The following is a 27,018-nucleotide window of genomic DNA, read 5'->3' as shown; positions in this document are numbered from 1 at the left end:
TCCCCTCCAGTGTAAGAGCCTTCTCTTTTCAGTTTTGTTTTGTTTTGTGGAATAATTTACCCATTCTACCTCTCCCTTTCTCCTTCTGCTAGTATAATCCTCTCTCACCCCTTAATTTTATTCTCCAGATATGACCCCTTCATTTTCAACTCATCCTGTGCCCTCTATCTATCTATATCAATATATACGTACATATAATTTTTTCCCTTCCAAATTCCCTGATACTGAGAAAGATCTCATGAGTTACAAATATCATCTTTCCATGCAGGAATGTAAACAGTTCAACCTTAATAAGTCTTTTATGATTTTCTCTTTCCTGTTTACCTCCTCATGTTCCACTCGAGTCTTGTATTTCAAAATCAAATTTTCTATTCAACTCTGATCTTTTCATCTAGAATGCTTGAAAGTCCTCTATTTCACCGAATGACCATTTTTCCTCTGCAGGATTATACTCAGTTTTGCTGGGAAGGTGATTCTTGGTTGTAATCTTATCTCCTTTGCTCTCCAGAATATTATGTTCCACGCCCTGAGGTCCCTGAATGTAGAAGCAGCTAAATCTTGTGTCATCATAATTGTGTTTCCACAATACTTCCATTGTTTCTTTCAGGCTGCTTGTAATATTTTCTCCTTGACCTGGGAACTCTGGAAATTGGCTCCAATATTCCTAGGATTTTTCCATTGGGGATCTCTTTTGGGAGGAGATCGGTGGATTCTTTCAATTTCTACTTTGCTGTCTAGTTCTAAAATATCAGGACAGTTTTCCTGGATAATTTCTTGAAAGATGATGTCTAGGCTCTTTTTTTGATCATGGCTTTCAGACAGTGCAATAATTTTTAAATTCTTTCTCCTGGATCTATTTTCCAGGTCAGTTGTTTTTCAAATGAGATATTTCACATTGTTTTCTACTTTTTCATTCTTTTGGATTTGTTTTACAGTGTCTGGATTTCTCATAAAGTCACTAGCTTCCAATTGCTCTATTTTAATTTTTAAGGAAGTATTTTCTTCAGTAATCTTTTGGATTTCCTTTTCCATTTGACCAATTTTGCTTTTTAGGGCATTCTTCTCCTCATTGGCTTTTTGGACCTCTTTTGCCATTTGGGTTAAGCTATTTTTTAAGGTGTTATTTTCTTCAGTATTTTTTTGGGTCTCCTTCAGCAAGCTGTTGACTTGTTTTTCAAGATTTTCTTGCATCATTCTCATTTCTCTTCCCAGTTTTTCCTCTACTTCTCTTACTTGCTTCTCAAAATCTTTTTTGAGCTCTTCCAAGGCCTGATATTGATTCATATTTTTCTTGGAGGCTTTGGATGTAAGAGCTTTGCCTTTGTTGTCTTCTTCTGGTTGTATGTTATGATCTTCTTTGTCACCAAAGTAAGATAATATAGTCTGACTCTTTTTACACTGCTTACTCATGATCCTGGCAAATTACTTGAGTTTTAAACTCTTTGTTAAGGTAAAAGTCTGCTTCCAATGTCAAGAATGTACTGTCCCAAGCTTTGGGGGTTTGTACAGCAATATTCAGAGGTACTTCTAGGGACCTGTAAGTTTTCAGTTCTTCCAATGTGGTGTGATAAGGGGCGAGGTATTTTCTCTTCACCACCACAACAAGCTCCACCGCACCAGTGTTCCTCCATGACCCAGGATCGCCCCTCAAACCTGCAACCCAGATCCAAGCACTGGCAAAGGAGAGATTCTTGCATCAGCACTGGCAAAGAGAACCTTGCAATCCCCCTCTGATCAGCCACTTGATTCCCCCTCAGTCTATGGGCTGGAAGCTCAGGAAAAAACCATGGCCCCGGGCCTTGCTCAAGCCTTGGAACTGAGACCTAGCTCCTGTCTCACCGCAGTCACAGACTTTTCCCACTGACCTTTTAAGTTGCCTTTGCCTTCAGGGATTGAGAAGTCTATAAACCCCCGCAGCTGCCCGCAATTCAGTCCTCTGAGGCCTGCTTCAGTGTCTCTGCCACCTGGGCACCCACACTGAACTGCGCTCCTCTCCCTGCCTGGCACGATATACCTTTCTGGTCAACCATCCAGGTTTTCTTGGGCTGGAAATTTGTTTCACTCTGTCTTTTTGTGGGTTCTGCTGCTTTAGAATTTGTTTAGAGCCATTTTTTTTAGGTATTTGGAGGGGTTTGGGGGAGAGCTCAAGACAGTCACTGCTTTCCCTCTGCCATATTGGCTCCACCTCTAATTCCTACATTCTGTACTTTAACAATTGTCCTAGAATCACAACTCTGGCACTTGGCCACAGAACAATTTGTTTCCCATTGTACAAATTATATTAGCCAGACTTTTCTGTGATGATGACAGTAAATGACGCAAATCAGTACTACTGTTATCTCTGTAACTCACAATGTTTGTATTTACAGAACACAGTCTAAAACAATGTACTATGGAGAAACACATTGAAAACACTCAGTTCCTGTATATGCTCAGGAAAAAAAAATACACAAACACTTTTAATATGTCCATGGGCTGATAGGTACATAGGCTATGCTGCTATTATAGATACATGGAATTGATTCTTACAAGCAATGATGATCAAGCCTCTTTTAGGTAATTTGGGTAAATGAAATTATAGTAACTTTTGGGAAAGTATTTGTGACTTAATATCATGAAAATAATTTTATTTTTCCTTCACACTGTTAATATTTAACTTGACTTAAATTATCTAGTTATATTGAATGCCTCTCTAATAGTACAATGCAGGAAACTGAGTTCAAATTAACGTATACTGCTGATCCATACTACTCACACCAACCAATGATTTTTTAGACTGTTTCTTTTGTTTTATTCTGAGGAGTTATTATATGACATAGGTAACAAAGTTTTGTGTGGGAGTCTTTATCCAATTTCTACTCATTTTGCTCATTAATTGATTCATTCTTTGAATTATCCATCAAGGAATTCATTTTTGTTCACTCATTCATTTGCTTGCTATTTGCTTGTTTGTTTATCTATGTAATTAACTTTCTGTCATCTATCTATCTATCTATCTATCTATCTATCTATCTATCTATCTATATGTCTGTCTTGACCTATGACTTCATTAGTTTGGGAAACACCCAATAAGTAAATTTTCTCCACCAATAAAACTCACCAAGTAATCTGTTACTTTGTTACAAGTTTATTGGGACAAGGAGTGGTTGAATTATTTGTCCTTGGTCACACAGATAGTATGTATAAGACACAAGAGTCTCATATAAAGTATGTGTGAGAGACAAGTCTTGAATTCAAGTATTCCTAATTCCAAGAATAGCCTTTTATCCACTATACCATGCTGCCTCTCAAGTGAGTTTGAAATTGACCAAAAGACAGTCATCATTCAAGTCTTTCCAAGTATATAAATACTCTAGGGGAACTAAGATTGATTCATCAAGGCAGCAGCCTTTTTGAAGTGAAGGAAACTGACTCCAGAGGCATCTAGAAGTCACCAGCTCAAAACTTTTGGCAGCCATTAAACCCTATACAGATCATGGCATCTTACAATATGAAATTCTTACTTTTCTAACTAGTTAAACCAAAGGAAATTTGTAGGTTAAACTTTTTATTACACTCTGGCAACAACAAAGTTAGTTTTTTCAGATATATTATATTTTAGGGGTGGGGAGAAAACTTTGAACTTAAGACACTGTCTGATGTTGGGATACAGAAATTCCAGGACACTTCAAAGCAGGATTAGCTGGTATTTGAGTGGGACTAAGTTGGGAATGAGCACATTTTTTGGTGTGACACCAGGGGGAGGAAATCACAATTTATTAGCCAATTATTCTTGAAAAATAGGCACTAAATGCAGATATTTCTACTGATTGAGAAAAAAGCATTATTAGTTCCCTTTATATTTTAGTAGTAGAAATCTCTTATTACACTACCCACCCTAGTTATAACTCAGCAATCTGACATAGCTAAGGTTTTATGTCTTTATTTTAGGTTTGGAGATGTATCTTGTTTTATGCATATTTTATCTCTCAGAACACTATTATACTCATAAAATTTGGTATATGCTTGGGATACGTATGATACTTATTATTTGGCATGACAATATATTTCCAGTCATCTGCCCAGTTGACATGTCTGTCATTACAAATGAGTATTTTAGCTGTTTTGATTTAATGTCACCTTGAGTTTGTCTTGAATTGTTTTTGTTCTCAGGAAGCCAGATGATTTCTATTTTTATGTATATGCTTAAGTACCCTGGGGTACTATTCTAACATTTTTTTTCCTATAGATTGTTATATAATGACATTAGCAGAAAACTGTGTATCTAAAAATTGTTACAACTTCTAGTATTACCTTATATCACAGCATGATGAAATGTTTTTTGGACTTTTTCATGATGAGACTGATATGATTTTCTTAAACAAAATTTAAAAATACAAAAGAAAATAAAAACACATGCATGAAAAACAACAATAACAAATGACTTCTATTCAGCTTGATGCTTAATGTTACAGGGACCAAAGTATCTCTTTTCTTATTCAAGATCAAAATTTCACTTCAGTCACAATTTTGATAATTATCTTAAATACTAATCTTAACTAAACATTTCTTAATAGCCCACAATGTGCTAGATAGTGTGCTAGGCACTAGAGAGACAAATAACAAAGTAAAACTGCCACATTCCTCAATAAATGTATTCTAATATAGCAGATAACACCTATATTCATAGCTATATACAAACACATACAAAAGCAGTATGCTAACTTTGAAGAAAAAGAAAATCACCATTCAGCAAGTGATTAAATGTTGTGTACCGACAGATTCCCATTAATCATTTAAAAATAATTATAGAATATCAAATTGAATGAGATACTTGTCATAGATGCATAGGTTCATACCTCACTATCCAACCTCATTTTAACTAACAGAAGTAGAAACATGAGTGGAAGCAAATAGATGAAGCGCCTTTACAAGATTATTTGATGTCATTTAAGAATTCATTTTAATCCAACTGTCAGCATATCTCTCTGTGGAGCATCATGAGCTTTGTTGTAAGTTATGATGTGATCGATAGTAACTTAAACAACTGTTTGAACTCTGACAAAACAGTTTCAGAATGAACAGGGCAATGTATTTGTGAAATCTTCATGAATATAGAAGACTGAATCATATGTTTGATGTAGAATACTTTTATAAGACTAGTAACATTATTTTGTGGGGAGAAAAATGCCAATGTACTAGAAACACTGAATTTCTACATCTGAAGTATGTAAGGCACCAGTCATGGTCACAATCATCAGACTGGTCATCTCAGAAAAAAAATATAAAACTTGTTTCTTTTATAACCACCATATCGAGGTTGGTTCATTTCTAAAAAGAAACAGAAATAGCAGGTGTCCCTGCTCAAAGGTAAGCATAAAATTTTTGGAATTTAAACTATTATATTTTTCCAGAACTGTGTGTATTTACTAAATTTCCTGAATAATTATCTCAATCTTCCATTGTACATTTACTATACAGACTTGGTATTTCTGAAGAACCATATGAAATATATGCCTAGATCTAGAGGTATTTAGGGGGGAAGATTTTAAAAGTATATTTTTTGTTTCACTTAATATTTCTAAATTATATATAATAATCTAAGCTAGATTTTTAAAAAAATTTTTGAGATCCAAATTCTCTCCTGCCCTGCCACTTATTGCTTCTTTTTGAGAAGGCAAGCAATTTGATATTGATAACACATGTGTTTATACACGGCCATCTGGTGGCACAGGATAGAGTGCTAGGCTAAGATCAGAAAGACTCATCTTCCTGAGTTCAAATCAGGCCTCAGACCTTTATTAGTTGTATGACCCAGGGAAACTCAGTTAATGCTATTTGTTTCAGTATCCTCGTGGCAAAGCACTCCAGTATAGTAGTCAAGAAAACCTCAAATAGGGTCAATGAGAATTAGACATTACTGAAACGACTCAACAACAACATATATATGAAGATATACAAAACCTACTTCCACTCTAGCCATGTTGCAAAAGAAAACACAGAAAATAAATAAAACAAGAAAAATAATTTTTAAATTATACTTCAATCTCTACTTAGAGTTAATCAGATCTCTTTTGAGGTGGATAGCATTTTTGATCATGAGTCTTTGGAATTGTTGGATCATTGTCTTTCACATTTGATCATCATTAAAGTATACCTGTTTGTTAAATGTTCAAATGAGTCTCCCCAGGTTTTTTTGAAACCATCTTGCTTGTTATTTAGCAAAATCATATACCACATACACTTGTTCAGCCATTCTTCAATTGATGTGCATTCCCTCAATTTCCAATTCTTTGTCAACACAAAAAATAATGTGAATATTTTGTAAAGATTCTTTGCTCATTTTTCTGCTCTATATGGGTTACAGGCATAGTAGTGGTTTTGATGAGTCAAAGGGTATGCACAGCTTTATAGTTCTTGAAACAGTTCCCAGTTGTTCCCCAGAATGGCTGGAGCAGTTCACAACTCTACCGAAAGTACATTAGTATCCCCACTTTATGGCAACAACTCCAGCAGTAGTCATTTTCCTTTTATATCATGTAAGCTTATCTGTTAGATGTGAGATGGTATCACAGAATTATTTTAATTTGTATTTCTTTATCAATAGTGATTAATATTATGTTATGTAACTATTAAATATTTTGATTTCTTCTTTTTAAACAGTATCTTATTTTTCCCATTTACATATCAAGATGATTTTAGAATTCTTTTGTACAAGATTTTGAATTCCAGTTTTTCTCCTTTATTACCATCCCTCCACTTTTCCTAAAATGGTAGACAATTTGATATAGGTTATAGGTGTGTTATCATGTAAAACATATGTTGATATTAATCATAGTTGTAAGAGAAGAAACAGATCAAAAGGAAAAAGACCATAAAAAAGAATAAAGTAAGTCAAAAATATACTTCAATCTACATTCAGAGTCCAACTTTTTTTCAATCTGAACATAGATAGCATTTTCGCTCATGAGTATTGTATATTTGTCTTGGATTATTGTTGCTGAGAACAGCTAAGTCATTCATAGTTGATCATCACAGAGCATTGTTGATACTGTGTAAGCTGTTTTCCTGGTTCTACTTATTTTACTTCGTATCAGTTTGTACAAGTCTTTCCAGGTGTTTCTGAAATCTGGCGGTTCATCATTTCTTGTTGCTCAAAAGTATTCCATTACATTCAAGTGCAACAGCTTCTGCATCCATTCCCTAATTGATGGGCATCCCATCAATTTCCAATATTTTGCCATCACAGAAAGGGCTGTTATTATTTTTGCATGTATAAGATATTTTCCCTTTTTTTATGATCTCTTTGGGATACAGAAATGTACTAGCATTATGGATCAAAAGATTTGCAGATTTGGTTGCCCTTTGATCCTAGCTCCAAAGTGCTCTCCAAAATAGCTGGATCAGAAGGGGGCAGGGGCTCCGAGACCAGGGCGGCGGCTCCTTTCCCCAGTGCAGACCAGCCAGTCCCGCCAGTTCCATCGCTCCCAGGCCGCCCTGCCCCGTGCCCCGAACCCCATAGTCCCCACGGCCAGCCTCAACTGCCTGGAGGCAATGAAAAGGCAAATCCAGGCGCTGCAACAGCAGGCGGATGAGGCGGAGGATCGAGCCCAGAGCCTGCAGCTGGAGCTGGACGGCAAGCGAGAGTAGCGAGAGCAGCGGGAGAAAGCTGAAGGAGATGTGACCGCTCTAAATGGACGAATCCATATAGTTGAGAAAGAGTTGGACAGGGCCCAAGAACATCTGGCCACAGCCCTGCAGAAACTGGAGGAGGCGGAAAAGGTTGTTGATAAGAAATGATAGAGGAATGAAGGTGAATGAGAACCGAGCGATGAAGGATGAAGAGAAAATGTAAATTCAGGAGATGCAGTTGAAGGAGGCCAAGCATATTGCAGAGGAGGCTGATCGCAAATATTAGGAGGTAGCCTCTAAGTTGATGAGCTGGAGGGAGCAGAAGAGGGTGCTGAGGTGTCAGAGCTTAAGAGTGACGATCTGGAAGAGGAGCTGAAGAATGTCACCAACAACCTGAAATCCTTGGAGGCGGCATCTGAGAAGTATTCTGAAAGAGAGGATAAGTACGAAGAAGAAATCAAATTTCTGCCTGGCAAACTTAAAGAGGCTGAGACCCGGGCCGAGTTTGCAGAAAGAACGGTTGCAAAACTGGAAAAGACCATTGATGACCTGGAAGAAAAACTTGCCCAGGCCAAAGAAGAGAACGTGGGCTTACATCAGATACTGGATCAAACATTAAACTAATTTAATTGTGTATGAATTGAAAAAGAAGAATTTTGTTTGCCAGAAACTCGAGAACTCCATGTTGTCCCCTTCCCTTGTAAGAAGTTTCTTCTATTATTGCATCTTTTCTTTACTGGAAATGTTAATCAAATTATGAATACCTGGCCAATATTTGTTATCAGAGAGGTTTTGGGCACCATTTAAATCTAGTTCCTCCTTTCAAACAGCACACTAAAGCTTCTAGTTCTCTTTTCTTTTAATCCTTAAATTGCATTTTTTTTTTCCTTAGGCAGGTGGGTTTTTAACTTAGGCCAGATTCTCCAAGATTGAGGGCATTCTGTTACACTCTAGGCAATAGCAGGGAGCCCAACAGAGCTACTGGATCAAGCCAGGGTTGATTTAAGAACACAGGCATTCCAAGTCATCCTGGGCCTTTTTAGCAGAAGGGCAGGGACCATCTCATAAAATGGGTGGGGACTTTCCATCCATAGTGAAGGTTGTTTTAGGAAGTCATAAACCATAAAGAATGGCCTAATTATTGTGGCCCTTCCTCCCACTCTATACTGCAGGGCAAACATCCTCTGAGCAGTCTCTGGGAAAATACTTTTAAAAGATGATAGACAACATCTAGATTTTTTTTCTGGATGAATACTTGAGGTTCCATTTTTTATTGGTCCAAATATAGATGGCTTGTATAAAAACCCAAATGTGGCCTACAATTGATGTTATTTTCATTGTATACCTAGACTTTTTTTTCCCTTTAAATGAGATTTTTTTTTAAGATTTTAGGTAGATCAGCCTATATTTGGGCCAGTTATAGTACCTTACCAACTACTCTCATTTAGGAGTTGGCTTCTGCAAGGCAACTGAAAGTCAAATTCCAAATAAGGAATTGGGTTTGTTCTGTTCCCTGATTTCTGTATGGCTGAGCAACAGCCAACAAAGCCAGTCAGCAATTCAGTGGAAATTCATATGGTGGCTGTCTCTCCAACAGCTGTAGCATGGTAGTGCTCCCACTCAGCCCTTTTCCATGCCACTTTCTATGTCCATGAATCTGTTGGCTAGAAATACAAGACTAAAGGCTCCTCACTGTCACTAAAAGAGAAACAAAATTAGAATAGTCTTAATTTTATTTTAGACTGCCATAGTATGGCAAATGGAAGATTGTTCTATTTCAGAGGTAATTTAATCCCTATTTTTGGGACCAACTTTAATAAAGACCAAAAATCTCCTAATTTAACTGGATTCAAATATTTAAATAGACAGTGCCTATTTGTTGTTGCTAAATGTTTTCCTTGTGTACAGTTCAGTGCTAAAACATTCCTTATTCCACATCAATGTGGAACAGATATGAAGATTTAAGTTTATAGTTGTGATTTAAAATTACCCTTCTTCCAGCATATAATTCCACTTCTCATTCTTATTTATTAAGCATCACACTACCCAGAAACACACTAGGAAATGTGAAGTTGAATGAAACCAGTGCTTTTCATTTAGATATTTACCAAATGCAGTATGTAATAGCATCACCTTTTTCTAGCTTTTGGTCAAATACATTTTTACATAAGCAACAACAACAGCAACAACAAACAGAATAGCTGGCTCAGTTCACAACTCAATCAACAGTGCATTAATGTCCCAATTTCCCCACATACTCCTCAACATTTATTATTTTCCTTTTCTTGGTATATTACCCAATTGTATAGGTGTGACGTGATACTTCAAAGTTGTTTTAATTTGCACTTCTTTATTCAAAAGTGATATAGAGCACTTCTTTGTATACCTATAGGTATCTGATTTTTTTCATCTGAAAACTATCTGGTCATATTCTTTGACTATTTATCAAATATGGAATGGCTTGTATTCTTATAAATTTGACTCATTTCTCTATTTGAAAAAATGAGGACTTTATCAGAGACACTTGCTCTAAAGACTGTTTCCCAGCTTTTGGTTTTCCTTCTAAGCTTGATTCCACTGATTTTTTTTTGTGCAAAAGCCTTTTAATTTAATATAATCAAAATTACTTATTTTACATTTTGTAATGCTCTATCTCTTGTTGGTCATGATCCTGTAAATCACTTAGCTTATCCTTCAAGAATTTGGATGCTATACCATTTAGTACATGTATGTTTAGTATTGAAATTGCTTCATCATCTATGGGACCTTTTAGCAAGATATAGTTTCCTTCCTTATCTATTTTAAATTAGATCTATTTTTTGCTTTTGCTTTGTCTGAGATCAGGATTGTTACCCTTGTTTTTGTTTTTGTTTTTGTTTTTATCACTTCAATTGAAGCATAATAGATTCTGCTCTAGTCCCTAACCTTCATTCTGTGTGTATCTCTCTGCTTCAAGTGTGTTTCTGGTAAACAACATATAACAGGATTGTGTATTTGATCCATCCTGTTATTCACTTCCACTGTATGGCAGAGTTCATCCCATTCATATTCACTGTTATAATCACTAACCGTGTATTTCTCTCCATTCTATTCTTCCTTCTGCTTTTCCTCTCCTTCCTTTCACCCTTTCCATCCTCAGCCCTGTTTTGCATTTGTCTCCTGCCTGCCCTGGTCTACTCTCTTTTGCATCAGTCCCCTGCACTCCCCTATACTTAATCTCCTCATCTCCTACTTTGATGTCATGTAAGATAGATTACTATATTCAACTGATTGTGTATATTTTTCCCTCTTTGAGCCAATATTGATTAGAATATGTTTGAAGTGACTCTTTCTTCATCTTTTCCTCCAATGCAATAATTTTTTTAACACCTTTTCATGTGAAATGTGAAATGATTTACCCTACTATAAATCTCCTTTCATTCTGTAGCCAGTGTACTCATCTTTCTCATCTCTTATTTTTATGTCATCCTCTCAAATTCACCTCACTCCACTGTCTATATATATATATTCCTTCTAGCTATACTATTGGTAGTAGAATTTCTAAGAATTATAAGTATCATCTCCCCATGCAGGGATATAAAAAGATCAGAATGATTGAGTCTCTTAAGTTTTCTTTTCCCTTTTCGGCTTCTCTTGGGTCTTGATATTGAGGAGTGTGTGTGTGTGTGTGTGTGTGTGTGTGTGTGTGTGTGTGTGTGTTCAATTCTGGCCTTCTCCTTATGAGAGCTTGAAATCTTTCTCTTCCTTCTGGGAACCAAGATGGTCGAGTAAGCAGTGAATCACTTTTCCCTCCCTTATGGATCTTGACAAACCAAGAAAATGTCACCCTAGGAAAAATCCTGTAACAGTGGATCCAGCAGAAAGACAGGGTGTAGCAGTCTTTTAACTTGGGAGGCATGGGGGATTAAAGGGAAAAGTCCCTCTTACTGTGGTTGAAGGGGATCAGTACAGGATGAAAGGCATCCCCACAAGCCAGCAGCAAGCACCATCTCTGCAAAATAGTGGGATATCCTGAGCCCCAGGGTGGTGGAGCTGGCAAATACCAAAACTAGGGATCTCAACTCTCACCCCCACATTCTTTGGCACAGCCAGTTGAACCTGCAGATTCCATCTTAGAGAACCACCACATGCACCAGCAGACAGGCATCCAGCAGCAGCTGAACCTACCCAGGTGAGGAGGCAATCTCCAATAGCCAAACCATCCCACTCCCACCCTGTAAACTTCAGCATAACTAAAGAGAAACACAGAAAAGCCCCACCTGACCTCAGCACACACCAGCCACCACCACCATTGGCTCTGGCTCTGTGCCAGGTAACCTACCAGAACTCTATAGCATCCAACTGCCAGCAAATGAGGCCCCAGCTCAAAAAGTCAGTAGACAGGACCCTAGCCCTCAGCACAAGAAGCTTGGAAAAGTGTCCCTTGTGCCTGAAAGGTGGAGATTGAATTAAAAAGAAAGGAAAAAGGCAAACACAATGAGCAAAAAGAAATCAAGAAAAACACTGACCATAGACAATTATTATGGTGACAGGAAAGATCAAAACACAAATTCAGAAGAGGACAACACTGTCAATACACCCACATCCAAAACCTCAAAGGGGAATATGAACTGGTTTCAACCCCAAAAAGCCTTCTTGGAAGAGCTCAAAGAAGGATTTTAAAAGTAAAATAATAGAGATAGAAGAAAAATTGGGAAAAGAAATGAGAGGTATACAAGAGTGAGTCAACAACTTAGAAAAAGAAGGATAAAAATTGACTGTAGAAAACAATTTCTTTAAAAATACAATTGGCTCTACCACCAAGGAAGAGGAAATTAAAACAATAATTAGGAACCATTTTGCCCTACTGTATACCAACAAATTTGACAATCTTAGTGAAATGGATACATATTTGCAAAAAAATAAATTGCCCAGATTAACAGAAGAGGAAGTAAAATACTTAAATAACCCCATCTCAGAAAAAGAAATTGAACAAGCCATTGGTGAACTCCCTAGGAAAAAAATTTCCAGGACCAGATGGATATGCATACAAATTCTGTCAAACATTTAAAGAATAATTAATTCCAATACTATATAGACTATTTGGGAAAATAGGTAAAGAAGGAGTCTTACCAAATTCTTTTTATGATACAAATATGGTGATGATACCTAAACCAGGAAGAGTCAAAACAGGGAAAAAACATCATATACCACTTTCTCTAATGAATACAGATGAAAAATTTTAAATAAGATATTAGTAAATAGATTACAGAAACTTATCACAAGAATAATACACTATGACCAGGTATGATTCATACCAGGAATGCAGGGCTGGTTCAATATTAGGAAAACTATCAGTATAATTGATCATATCAACACCAAAACTAACAGAAACCACATGATCATCTCAATAGATGCAGAAAAAGCTTTTGACAAAATACAACACCCATTCCTATTAAAAACACTAGAAAGCATAGGCATAAATGGAGTCTTCCTTAAAATAATAAATAGCATCTACCTAAAACCTTCAGCAAGCGTTATATGTAATGAGGACAAGCTAGAAGCACTTCCATAAGATCGAGGGTGAAACAAGGATGTCCATTTTCACCACCCTTGTGCAATATCATACTGGAAACATTAGCTTTAGCAATAGTAGAAGAAAAAGGAATTGAAGTATTAGAATAGGCAAAGAAGAAACAAAGCTATCACTCTTTGCAGATGACATGATAATATACTTAGAGAATCCTAGAGAATCAAGTAAAAAACTACTTGAAATAATAAAGCAAAGTTGCAGGCTATAAAATAAACCAACATATATCATCAGCATTTCTATATATTACCAACAAAGTCCAACAGCAAGAGATAGAAAGAGAAATTCTATTTAAATTTTCTGTAGTCATTATGGAATATTTAGGAGTCTACCTACCAAAACAAACCCAGGAATGATGCAAACACAATTACAAAACACTTTTCACACAAAGTCAATTCTAAATAATTGGAAAACCATCAGTTGCCCATGGGTAGGCTGAGCTAATATAATAAAAATGATAGTTCTACCAAAGCTAATTTACTTATTCAGTGCCATACCAATCAAACTACCAAAAATTATTTTATAGAGTTAGAAAAAATAATAAAAAAGATTCATTTGGAATGACAAAAGGTCCAGAACATCCAGGGAACTACTAAAAATAAATGCAGGTGAAAGTGGCCTAGCCATTCCAGATCTTAAATTGTGTTATTATGCAGCAATCATCAAAAATGGTTGGTACTGCCTAAGAAATAGAGTGGTGGATCAGTGGAATAGGTTAAATATGCAAGACACCGTAGTCAATGACTATAATAATCTATTATTTGATAAACCCAAAGAACCCAGCTTCTGGGATAAGAATTCATTCTTTGAAAAAAAAAACTGCTGGGAAAACTGGGAAAGAGTATGGCAGAAACTAGGTATTGATCAAAATCTCACACCACATACCAAAGTAAAGTCAAAATGGGTTCATGATGTAGATATAAAGAGTGACACTATAAGCAAACTGGGAGAGCAAGGAATAGTTTACCTATCAGATCTATGAAGAACAGAAGAATTCATGACCAAAAAGGAGGTATAGAACAGTATGAAAAGGAAAATGGACAACTTTGATTACATTAAATTGAAAAGTTTTAGCACACACAAAGTCAATACAACTAAGATTAGAAGGAAGGTAGAAAATTGGGAAAGAATTTTTACAACCAGTCTCTCTGACAAGGGCCTCATTTCTAAAATATATCGAGAATAAAGTCAAATCTATAAGAATACAAGTCACTCCCCAATTGATAAATGGTCAAAAGATATGAATAGGCAGTTCTCAAATGAAGAAATTAAAGTCATCTATAGTCATATGAAAAAATGCTCTAAATTACTATTGATTAGAGAAATGCAAATCAAAACAACTCTGAGGTACCACTTCAAACCTATCAGATTGGCCAAGATGAGAAAACAAGACAATGATAAATGTTGGAGAACATGTGGGAAAATTGGAACACTAATGCATGGTTGGTGGAGTTGCAAAATTATTCAACCATTTTGGAGAGCAATTTGGAGCTATGCCCAAAAGGCTATAAAAATGTGCATACCCTTTGACCCAGCAATAGCACTTCTAGGGCTATATCCCAAAGAGATCATACACATGGGAAAACGACCCACCTGTACAAAAATATTCATAATAGATCTTTTTTTGGTCACAAAGAATTGGAAATTGAGAGGATTCCTGTCAATTGGGGAATGGCTAAGCAAGTTGTGGTATATGAATGTAATGTAATACTATTGAGCTATAAGAAATGATGAACAGGCTGACTTCAGAAACAACTGGAAAGACTTGTATGGTCTGATGCTGAGTGAAGTGAGCAGAACCAAGAGGACATTGTACACAATAACAGCAACATTGTGTGATGACTAATATTGATAAACTTAACCCTTACCAGCAATACAAGGATCTAATATATCTCCAAATGCCTTGTGATGGAAAATGCTATCCACATCCAAAGAAAGAACTATGCAATTTGAATGCAGATTGAAACATACTATTTGCTATTTTTTTCTCTTCTGTTGAGTTTTGTTTCCTCTTTCTGGTGGTTCCTCTTATTGGTTCTATTTTTTACTGACAACATCACTAATGTGAAAATATGTTTAATAAGAATGTATATGTATAGCCTATATCAGATTGTGTGCTGTCTTGGGGAGGGTGGTGGGGAGGAAGGGGGAGAAAAATTTTAAACTCAAAAGCTTATGGAATTGATTGTTGCTAAATCAAATTAAGAAAAAAATTTAATTGGCCAAATGGAAAAAAAAAGTACGCTGAAGAAAACAACTCCTTAAAAAATAGAATTGGCCAAATGAAAGGAGATACAAAATATAACTGAAGAAAACAGTTTGTTAAAAATTAAAATTGGACAAGTGGAAGCTAATTATCCCATAAGACATCAAGAATCCATCAAACAAAATCAAAAGAATGAAAAAAATAGAAGAAATTATAATAAATATAAAATTCTATAAAAATAGAAGAAATAAAATACCTCATTAGAAAAAAATACAACTAACCTGGAAAACAGATCCAGGAGAGATAATTAAGAATTATTGGTCTGCTTGAAAGTCACCATAAAAAGGGGGTAAGGGAGTCTTGGACCACATCTTTCAAGAAATCTTCAAGGAAAACTGCCCTGAGGTCCTAGAACCAGAGGGTAAAATGGTCATTGAAAGAATCACCGATCATCTCCTGAAAGAGATCCTAAACTGAAAACACCAAGGAATGTTGTAGCCAAATTCCAGAATTATGTCAAGGAGAAGATATTGCATTCAGCCAGAAAGAAACAATTTAAATATTATAGAGCTACAGTCAATGTTTTTTTCTTTCTTTTTTCACCTTTTTTAATTAAGATTTCATTTCACCCCAGTTACATGTAACAATTTTAACATTCATTCTTAAAAACTTTGAGTTCCAAATTCTGTCCCTTTCTCCCTCCTTGCCCCCATAAAAAAGCAAGCAATTCAGTGTAAGTTATACATGTGCAGTCATGCGAACTTTTCCATAGTAGTCATGTTGTGAAAGAAAACTGCCCAAAAAACCACTCAAAAATAAAGTAAAAAAAAAAATGTGACCTGCTCCTAGTTTCCTGAGGATTGACTGATACTGTGCTGTACTCCATTCTCACCACAGAACAGACTTTTTGTTCTTATCTTATTTGTCTTGTGATAGAAAATTGTTTAAAGTCATCCTTTTGTGGATTCTGCTGTTCCACAATTTGTTTTAGAGCATTATTTAAAAATGTTTGGAGGGGTTTTGAGGAGAGCTCAGGTGGGTCCCTTCCTTTTCTTTGCCATCTTGGCTATTCTCCAGGAAGGTCATTTACATCCATGTATTGTGTACATAATCTAGTCCACTGATCTACCACTCTAATTCTTAAGCAATACCCTAATGTTTGCTGCTTTTTGATATAGGTTTAAATTTGGAACTGCTAGGCTGCCTTTCTTCACATTTTTTCCCCTTACATTCCCTTAATATTCTTGAAATGTTGTTTTATCAAAGTAATTGCGTTTACTATTTTTCCAACTCTATAAAGGAATTCCTTAGTAATTGTATTGGTATAGCACTAAATAAGAAAATTAACAAGTGGAATTGTAATTTTCAGTATATTGCTTCAACTTACCCAAGAGCAATTCATATTTCTCCAATTATTTAGATCTGACTTAATTGGTTGGAATTTGCAAAGAATGAAGAATAATTATTGCATAAACTGCTTAAAAGTTTTGCTATTAGTACTAAATGGTATAAAGTATATAAAATATTTTGGTAAATGTAATTTAATAAAGTTACCTATGGAAAGAATTTATTAAAGAAATTAAAATATTCTATAGCTGATAAACTCTTGGAAGTCTTCTCATTTCTCCATGTGCTCAAAAATTTTAGAAGGAAGGAAGAGAGGGAGAGAAAACTATAAAATAATAGTAGCATATAGTGCAAATTTTTTAAGATAATGAGGAATAATTATTTTCCTAATTTAAAAAATGCAAAAACTTAAGTTTAAATTACCATACAGCAAGTAGTAGAGCTGAGAATTGGGGTAAGTTCTTCTGATTTTTAATCAGTTTGTCTTTCTATAACACCACAATGAATCCTGCTAAAAAATCGTCTGGTAGTGAATATCACTTTAACTTATGATAGAATCACAAAATGTTAGATCTGTAAGGAATATGATGAAATAACATAGTCCTAAAGCTAAGGTTCATAGGTTCTATTATTTCTCTGAATTTGCATATCATTAATGGTAGAGCTAAGATCAGAGAATCTTTGGGGTATGTTTCCTAGATATGTGACCTTGGTTGTGCTCCCTTCCATGGCTCATAGGAAGACATATAATATATGTATTAAATTGAGGGGGGGTGCAGCCAAGAGGGCAGAGTAAAAGTAGTGACTTCCTTGAGCTCTCCCCAAAATGCATCCAAAAATCTATAAAAATGGCTCTAAACAAATTCTAAAGAAGCAGAACCCACAAAAACACAGAGTGAAAGAAATTTCCAGTCCAAGGGTGACAAAGAATATCAAAATATACAACCAGAAGAAGACAACAAAGTCAAAGCTCCTACATCCAAAGCTTCCAGGAAAAACATTAATCAGTCCCAGGCCATGAAAGAGCTCAAAAAGCATTTTGAGAAACAAGTAAGAGAAGTAGAGGAAAACCTGGGAAGAGAAATAAGAGTGATGCAAGAAAATAATAAAAAACTAGTAAACAACTTGCTAAAGGAGACCCAAAAAATACAGAAGAAAATAACACCTTAAAAATAATCTAACCCAAGTGGCAAAAAAGGTCCAAAAAGCCAAAGAGGAGAAGAATGTCTTAAAAAGCAGAACTGTCCAAATGGAGAAGGAAGGTCAAAAGCTCACTGAAGAAAATACTTCTTTAAAAATTAGAATGGAGCAATTGGAAATTAGTGACTTTAAGAGAAATCAAGACATTGTAAAACAAAACCAAAGGATGAAAAAAAATAGAAGACAATGTGAAATATCTCATGGGAAAAACAACTGACCTGGAAAATAGATCCAGGAGAGAGAATTTAAAAATTATTGGACTATCAGAAATCCATAATAAAAAAAAAGCCTAGATATCATCTTTCAAGAAATTATCAAAGAAAACTGCCCTGATATTCTAGAACCGGAAGGTCAAATAGAAATTGAAGGAATCCACTGATCACCTCCTGAAAGAGATACCCAAAGGAAAACTTTTAGTAATACTGTAGCCAAATTCCAGAGTACTCAGGTCAAGGAGAAAATATTGCAAGAAGCCAGAAAGAAACAATTCAAGTATTATGGAAACACAAACTCAGGATTTAGCTGCTTCTACATTAAGGGACCAGAGGGCTTAAAATATAATATTCCAGAGGTCAAAGGAGATAGGATTGCAGCCAAGAATCACCTACCCAACAAAACTGAGTATAATCCCTCAGGGGAAAAATGGGCGTTCAGTGAAATAGAGGACTTTCAAGCATTCTTGATGAAAAGACCAGGGCTGAAGAGAAAATTCAACTATCAAATGCAAGAGTCAAGAGAAGCATGAAGAGGTAAAAAGGAAAGAGAAATCATAAGGGACTTATTAAGCCTAAACTGTTTACATTCCTGCATGGAAAAATGATATTTGTAACTCATGAGACCTTTGTCAGTATTAGGGTAGTTGGAGGGGAAATTTTTTTGTATAGATAGATTGAATTTTTTTTATTTCATTAATAAATTTATTTATGTTTAGTTTTCAACATTTACTTCCACAAGATTTTGAGTTCCAAATTTTCACCCCATCTCACCCCTCCCCTCACCCCAAGATGGCATGCATTCTGAATACCCAGTCTTTCCCATACTTCTCTTACTTGCTTCTCAAAATCCCTTTTGAGCTCTTCCAAGGCCTGGGACTGATTCATATTTTTCTTGGAGGCTTCGGATGTAGGAGCTTTGACTTTGTTGTCTTCTTCTGGTTGTATGTTTTGATCTTCTTTGTCACCAAAGTAAGATAATATAGTCTGACTCTTTTTGCACTGCTTATTCATGATCCCAGCCAATTACTTGAATATTAAACTCTTTGTTAAGGTAAGAGTCTGCTTCCAATGTGGAGAATGTATTGTCCCAAGCTTTGGGGGTTTGTACAGCTGTTTTCAGAGATACTTCTAGGGACCTGTAAATTTTCATTTTTCCAAGGTTGTATGATAAGGGGTGAGGTGTTTCCTCTGCACCGCCAAAATAATCTCCACCACACCAGTGCTCCTCCTCCCCCCAGGACAGCCCCTCAGAACTATGACTCAGATCCAAGCATGGGCAAAGCAAGAGAATCCTGTACCAGCAGAGAGATCCCTGCAATCCCCCTCTGATCAGTCACTTGACTCCCTATATACTTTGAATGAATGAGGCAAACAAAGCTGAAATATACATTTAAATGAGTGCAGATTAATGTAATGCAAATAGAGTAGATAAATGATAGAGAAACATGGAGTACAGAAGGGAAGATAGTATAAGTAGGAAGTTAGAGAATAAGACTATTTCTGAAGAAGTGAACATGTCTTTTTTTCTTATTTTATTTTACAGGGCTTATTAATTTGACAGTTTATTTCATAGAGAGAAAACAAACCCGCTATTTTCTGAGACTTGTCTAGTTCTAGTGCAGTTCATATCAGCCAAAAAAGGAATTATAATGACTATTCATTTTCAAAAGAAACTCTCAAATTTGTTCAAATGCACAGTAATAAGGGTCAGATTTATGCCAAATAGGGCTATTATTTCTGTCACTTTATACCACAAAATTTGCTCAAGAAGTATGGAGTAGTAAGTTTGCATCTGCATGAGAAAAAGTAGGAGAGAGAAAGTTAACATACTAAAGATAAAGAAACAGTGAAACTACTAGTCTGTGTATATATAGAGCTGCTGAATTTGAAACACTATACTGCATATTTTGTCTTTTTTTGACAAGTGATGCTCACTGTTCTGGACAAATTTATCATTGGACAACATCCCTACTACCACCAACAGTTAAAAGGGGTTACCATTACTGGCTTCATTTTGCCAAAATTTTGGACTGCTGTTTAATTTCTTTTGAGCTCAATAGAAATTGAATCCCCTGCAATTCCCTACAAAGCTGAAATTCCATAAAATGAAATTGTCCTCCCTCCTTATTATGTAAGTGTAAAGAAAGGAAAAGAATGCAGTTATGATAAATTATTAAATGTCTAACTCCTCACAATTAAAATTCTTCAAATACTTCTAAACCCATTGTTGATACATACATATGTACACATGTGTATGCATATATATGCACACACAAAAATGTGTGTAAAAATTAACTTTAAAAATAAAATATTTTTTAGACATATCTATAATTTCAGTAGTATAATGGACACTTGATGTGTAAACTGTCTTTACCAATGCAGTTTAGTACCTCTTCTGCAACTTATATTTTAGATGCTTTTTCCTACTAAAAAATCATGACATTTGAAAGGAAACACTTGCCAAATTCAATACCACCATCACCGCCACCACCACCAACAACAGCTGGTTTATATACTGAAATAATTTACAAAAGTGTAATATATAAATTGTTTGAGGAAACTTAAATTATTCATTTTAATAGCTTAGAGGAAGATGTAATCATTAGCATGTCTTCTGGAATATTTTGAGATGCAACAGTGAAGCTTTACCTACTTTATTAACATTTTGTTTACATATCCATTTTTATCAATGTCAAAGTGTCTTTTTCATGTATTTTCTTTCCTCTCTCAATACTCTTAGGAGGCTAGAAAAGCAGACATTATTAATACCATTTGAAAGATGATGATGAAGCAAAGACACAAAAAGTTGAAAGACTTTAAGGAGGATAGTTTGTGGCTGATCAAAGACTGGAAACAAAATCTCCTAAATGAAAACAAAGAACTTTTTGATGTGATCCATATGATCATTAATTCACAGAACTACAGAATTAGAGATGTACAAATGTATTACAGAAGTAAATAATAATTAATAACAGGGATCACTAATGTAACCTTTAAAGTTTATGAAATTATTTGCAACTTTGATTTAATTTAATCTTAAATTTAAGTCTGAGAGTTAGCCACTATCATTTTTCCCCACTGCAAAGATAAGGAAACTGATGGCCAATAAATGATTAACTGATGTTTAAATAGATCTTAAGTCTGAGTCAGGCTTTGGATTTATGCTTTCTCAGCTCTAGGTTTATTTCTCTCTCTACCACAAATGCCCCCTACAATCACACTGAAGTATAATTTAGCTCTGAATTGAAAAATCTCAAATGATGGACAATTAACAACTTGCAAAGTGACCCAAGTACAAATTGATGAAAATATACTTTGTTTCTATTTCTTTACCTTGACAAAAAGAATTGGAATAAATGGTTTGGTATACATAGACATTTTTCTGTTTCTCTTTGACCTCTTTGGAATTCATGCCTGGGAATGGTATCTCTCTATAAATGAAAACTCCCACAAAATATTATAGCCAAATTCAAGAGCTCAGAGATCAAAGAGAAAATACTTCAAACATCCAGGAAAAAATGTTTCACATGATGTGGAGACACAGTCAGGATCATACAATATTTAACAGTTACCATGAGAAAGTAATAGAAGACTTGAAATATGGTATACTGGAGGGCAATAGGACTAGGATTATAAATAAGAATAACCTACCAAGCAAAGCTTAGTATAATCCTTCAAGGGGAACAAACAAACATTTAATGAAATAGAGGACTTTGAAGCATTCCTGATGAAAAGACCAGAGTCAATAGAAAATTTGACTTTCAAATACAAGACTCAAGGGACGCATAAAAAAGCAAATATGAAAGAAAAAAAAACAACACAAGAAACTAAATAAAAAGTTAAAGTGTTTATATTTCAGGAAATCCCCTAATGGGATTATGAAGAGTCAGACAGAACAGAAAATACCCGAAATAATACATGTAACTCCTAAGAATTTATCATTACTAGGGTACTTAGAAGGACTCTACATAGAAATGGGGTATGAGAGTGAGTCAATTATGTTAGGATGATGTCAAAAAGAATGGATGGGTTGAGAAAAAGGTATGTCCTAAAAGAAGGTAATAGAAATAGGGTGAATGAGGAAATTGTCTCCAAAAAAAAGAGGCCTAAAAGGAAAAACTTTTATAGTGGAGAGGCAAATGGAGGGGAGGGCAATGCTTGAACCTGACTCTTCTTTGCATTGGTTCAAAAAGAGAAGAATATATACCTTTATCTGCATCCATATCTCATTTTCTATATTTATATTTATTTAGAGAAAGATATGGATATTTGGGATGGATATGGATATTTCAATTGGGTGCAGTAATCTGTTTTACCTAACAGGGAAGTAAGAGGTAAAGGAGATAAAAGAAAGGGAAAAGGAGCACAGATTAAGGGAGGCAGTAGTTAGAATCAAACAGATTTTTGTGGAGGGACAAAGAAAATAAAAGAAAGAGAAGGTTAAGTAGAAGAAAATAGGATAGAAGGAAATGGAAAGTTAGTAATCATATACATGAATGTGAATGGGATAAATTCACCTATAAAATGAAAACAGATAGGAGAATGGATTAGAAACTAGAATCCAACAACATGCTGTGTATAATAATAATAATAATATAAAACATACTTGAGATAGAGACCTACACAAATTTAAAATAAGTGGTTAGAGCACAATGTATTATCTTTCATGGGAAGTAAAAAAGGTAGAGGTAGCAATCACCATCTCAAACAATACAAAAGCAAAAATAGACAAAATTTAAAGAGATAGGCAGAAAAACTGTATCTTGCTAAAAGGCAGCATAGACAATGAATAGTATATTAAACATGTGCACCAGATTGCATAACATGCAAATTCTTAAAAGTTAAAAGAATTAAAAATGAGATAGATATTAAAACTACACTGGTAGGGAACTTAAATTGTCCCTTTCAGAACAAGTTAACTTTAATCATAAAATAATAAGAAAAAAGGGATAGAGATGAATAGCATTTAAAAATAGATATGTTACACATCTGGAAAAAATTGAAGCAGAATAGAATGGAATATCCTTTTTTTCCATTTCTGTGTGGCAGTTTAACAAAATTGAACATATATTAGGGCATAAAAACCTCACAAAAATGCAAAAGAGTAAAAATATCAAGTGCACATTTTTCAGACCAAAATGCAATAAAAACCTCATTCAAAAAGGGCTGTAGAAGCATAAATTAAACATTAATTGGAAAATAATTAATCTATTATAAAAATAAGTTGGTCAAAGAACATATTATGGGAAAAATGAATAACTTAATTAAAGAGAATAAAAACAATGAGAAAACATACCAAACTTTTTGGGATGCAGCCAAAGCAGTACTTTAGAAAAATTTAAATCTCCAAAAAAGCACATCAATAAAAAAAGGAAAGAACAAATCAAGGAATTGAACATGCAACTAAAAATATAGAAAAAGAACAAACTTAAAAGCCCCAATTAAATGCCAAAATGAAAATCCTAAAAATCAAAGAGGAGATTAATAAATTTGAAAGTAAACAATCAAACAAACAAACAACATTGAACTAATGAATAAATCCTGAAGTTGGATTTAGGAAAAAAACAATAAAATTAACAATTTGTTAAATTGATTTAAAAAAAAACAAAAGTAAAATGAATCACTAATATCAAAAAATTAAAAGCTGAACACATCACGACTAAAAATAAAATTGAAGTAATTGTTAAGTGGTATTTTACCTTATTCCATGCTAATAAATCTCACAATCTCAATGAAATGGATGAATAATTACAAAACTATGAATTGCCCAAAATAACAGAAAAAATAGAATACTTAAATAATTTTATTTTAAAGCAAGAAATTGAACATATCATGAATGAGTTTCCTAAAGGAAAAAAATCTCTTTAACAGATTAATTTACAAGTAAATTATACCAAAAGTTAAGGGGAAAATAATATCAATAATATAAAAACTAAACTGAAGTAGACATGAAAAGTGTAAGTTACATTTTGAAAAAAGATGTTATAAATCGCTATTAATTAGAGAAATGCAAATTAAGACAACTCTGAGGAACCACTTCACACTTATAAGATTGGCTAACATGACAGAAAAGGAAAATAACAAATGCTGGATGGTATGTGGAAAAGTAGGTACTCTAATGCCATGTTGGTGGAGTTGAGAACTGGCTGAAGTACTCTGGAGAAAAATTTTGAAGTACGTCCATGTGAGTATAAAATTGCATACTCTTTTACCCAGCACTTTTATTAGTAGATCTATATGTGAAAGAGATCAAAGAAAAGAGGAAAAGAGTTATTTGTACAAAAGTATTTATAACATCTTTTTTTTTTGTATTTGGAGAGACTAGGAAACTGAGGGGTTTCCTATGAAAAATGCAATTTTTATTGATGTACTTTTTGAAGATTTAAATTTTTCTAAAGTACTGCTTTGGCTGCATCCCAAAAAGTTTGGTATGTTTTCTCATTGTTTTTATTCTCTTTAATTAAGTTATTCATTTTCCCCATAATATGTTCTTTGACCAACTTATTTTTATGATAGATTAATTATTTTCCAATTAATGTTTAATTTATGCTTCCACAGCCCTTTTTGAATGAGGTTTTTATTGCATTTTGGTCTGAAAAATGTGCACTTGATATTTTTACTCTTTTGCATGTCATGCAAGTCATGGCATTTGACTCTGATGTGTTATTCTTTTACTATAATAAATGGTGAGCAAGAAAGTGTCAGAAAACCATAGAAATATTTATATGAACTGATGAAAACTGAAGTAAGCAGAATCAGGAGAAAATGTACACAGTAATAGCAGTATTGTAAGAATGATTTTCTGTGAAAGATGTAACTCTTTTGATCAATACAGTGATCCAGGATGCTTCCAAAGAACCCATGATAAAAAATGCAATCCACCTTCAGAGAGAGATCTGATGAATTCTGAGAACAGATCATAGCATATCTTTTTCAGTTTCTTTAAGTGTCTAACTTTTTACCTTTTTTTCAACATTGATAATATGGAAATATGTTTTGCCTGTCTTTACTTTATATTTCATTTAATATTACTTCACTTCTCAGTTAATGAGAGAAGGATGAGAGGGATACAGAGAGATTGTTTTGTTTACGATGAATCCTAATTTTTGTCTTACCTCTCTAAATTATCCCCTTGTAGGTGCTCATCTTTCCCTCTTATTTTCCTGTTGAAAGACATTTATTTCTCTACCTAACTCTGTATGTATTCTTACCATCCTTGATTAGTTCAGATGACAATACAGTTTAAAGATAACCTATCCTTACCACTCAGTGTCCTAGTTTGTATAAACTTCTACCTATGTACTCCAATCATATTAGATAATTTTCTTAACCTTTATTTCCATCTCCCTACTCTGTACATTGTTCTTTTTTTTTTTTTTTTGGCTAGGCAGTGGGGTTAAGTGACTTACCCAGGGTCACACAGCTAGTGAGTGTTTTGTGTCTGAGGCCGGATATAAACTCAGGTTCTCCTGAGTCCAGGGTCAGTGCTCTATCCACTGCACCACCTATCTGCTGCCTCCATTGCTTTTTAATGATCAACCAATATGCTTAATGACTTCTGTTTAATTAGATTACATCTCTGACCTCTGATGATGATAAGGTTCAGATGACCCATGTATCACTAACCATATTAGAATCTTCCCTACATAATAAATTAGTATTCTATAATTATTCTTTTTCCCCTTTTAATGTTTTTTTCAACTTTTATATTTGAACATCAACATTTCTATAAAGTTCCTTTTTTTTCATCAGAAGTGCTTGGAAGTCTTCTATTTCATCACATGTACACACACACACACACACACACACACACACACACACACACACACACACGGCTCCAGATGATTATAATCTATTTTGCTAGGTAAATCTCTTGTATGCCAAATTCCTGAAATAATTGTATTTGAAGTTATCTACTTGCTCATACTAGTCGCTGCTAAATTTTGCATGATTCTGACTGTGTCTCATGGGTATTTTTATTATTTATTTCTGGTTGCATGAAAGATTTTTTCTACTTCCTAGAAGCTCTCAATTTTTGCTTTAAAATTCCTGGAAGCTCTCATTTTGAGATTTCTTTTAGGAGTTGATCAGGTCATTCTTTTTATGTCTACTTTGGCTTTTGGTTCTGTAAGGGCAAAGTGGAAATAGAACATTTATTTTTTTATTAAACTATATGACTCAGATAATATTTTAGTTATTGACTTCAAGTAGTTGATTTTCCCCCTCCTCAATCCATTTTCAGTTCTTTTTGCAATGGGAATCCCTATTTTTTAAAGTTTTTTTTTTTATTTTGTTTTCCTCTTTACTGTATCATGGAGGTATTGACTTCTTTTTTCTTCATTTTAGATTTCAGGAAATTCTTTGCTTTGGAATAACTTCTCATCTGATCTTCCAAGATCTTAATTCCATTCTCAATTTATTCTTCCATATATCTCATGTATTTTCCATTTTTATTCAGTACTTTCATTTTACTTATAAAAACTCTTAAGTCTTCTTAGTTGAATTTATTCCCAATCTGGTTTTTTTTACGTCTCTGGAGAAATTTAGGATTCATTCTCTCATTCTGGGTTTTAGTCTTGAAAAATCATCATAATATCACTTTATGGTGAAATAAACTCTACATGCTGTTTTAAGATTTTATGTTAAGTTTGAGTTTTGCAAATTTTGGTGGAAATATTTGGACTAGCTTTATTGCTTTTTTTGTGGGGGGGAAGGTATTGAGTGTTCTGTTATTCTAAGCACTCAGGGACAACTCAGTCTGGGCATATGCAAGTTATCAGTGCTCCCAAAATGGTTTATTCCATGTTTTTTTCCCCATGTAGGCTTATACTGGGTTAGAAGTTGGAATTGAGACCCCAGTCCCCTCCTGT

The 27,018-nt window shown here is 34.5% G+C and overlaps 1 pseudogene; it reads left to right on the top strand.

Moving 5' to 3' along the window:
* The first annotated feature begins 5,223 nt into the window (after positions 1–5,223).
* On the top strand, positions 5,224–8,235 carry LOC114036417 (annotated as a pseudogene).
* The last annotated feature ends 18,783 nt before the right edge of the window (positions 8,236–27,018 follow it).

Source organism: Vombatus ursinus, unplaced genomic scaffold, assembly GCF_900497805.2.
Source record: "Vombatus ursinus unplaced genomic scaffold, bare-nosed wombat genome assembly UNPS02009835.1, whole genome shotgun sequence".
NCBI classification, from domain to species: domain Eukaryota; kingdom Metazoa; phylum Chordata; class Mammalia; order Diprotodontia; family Vombatidae; genus Vombatus; species Vombatus ursinus.
This window is presented reverse-complemented; position numbering and strand designations above follow the sequence as displayed.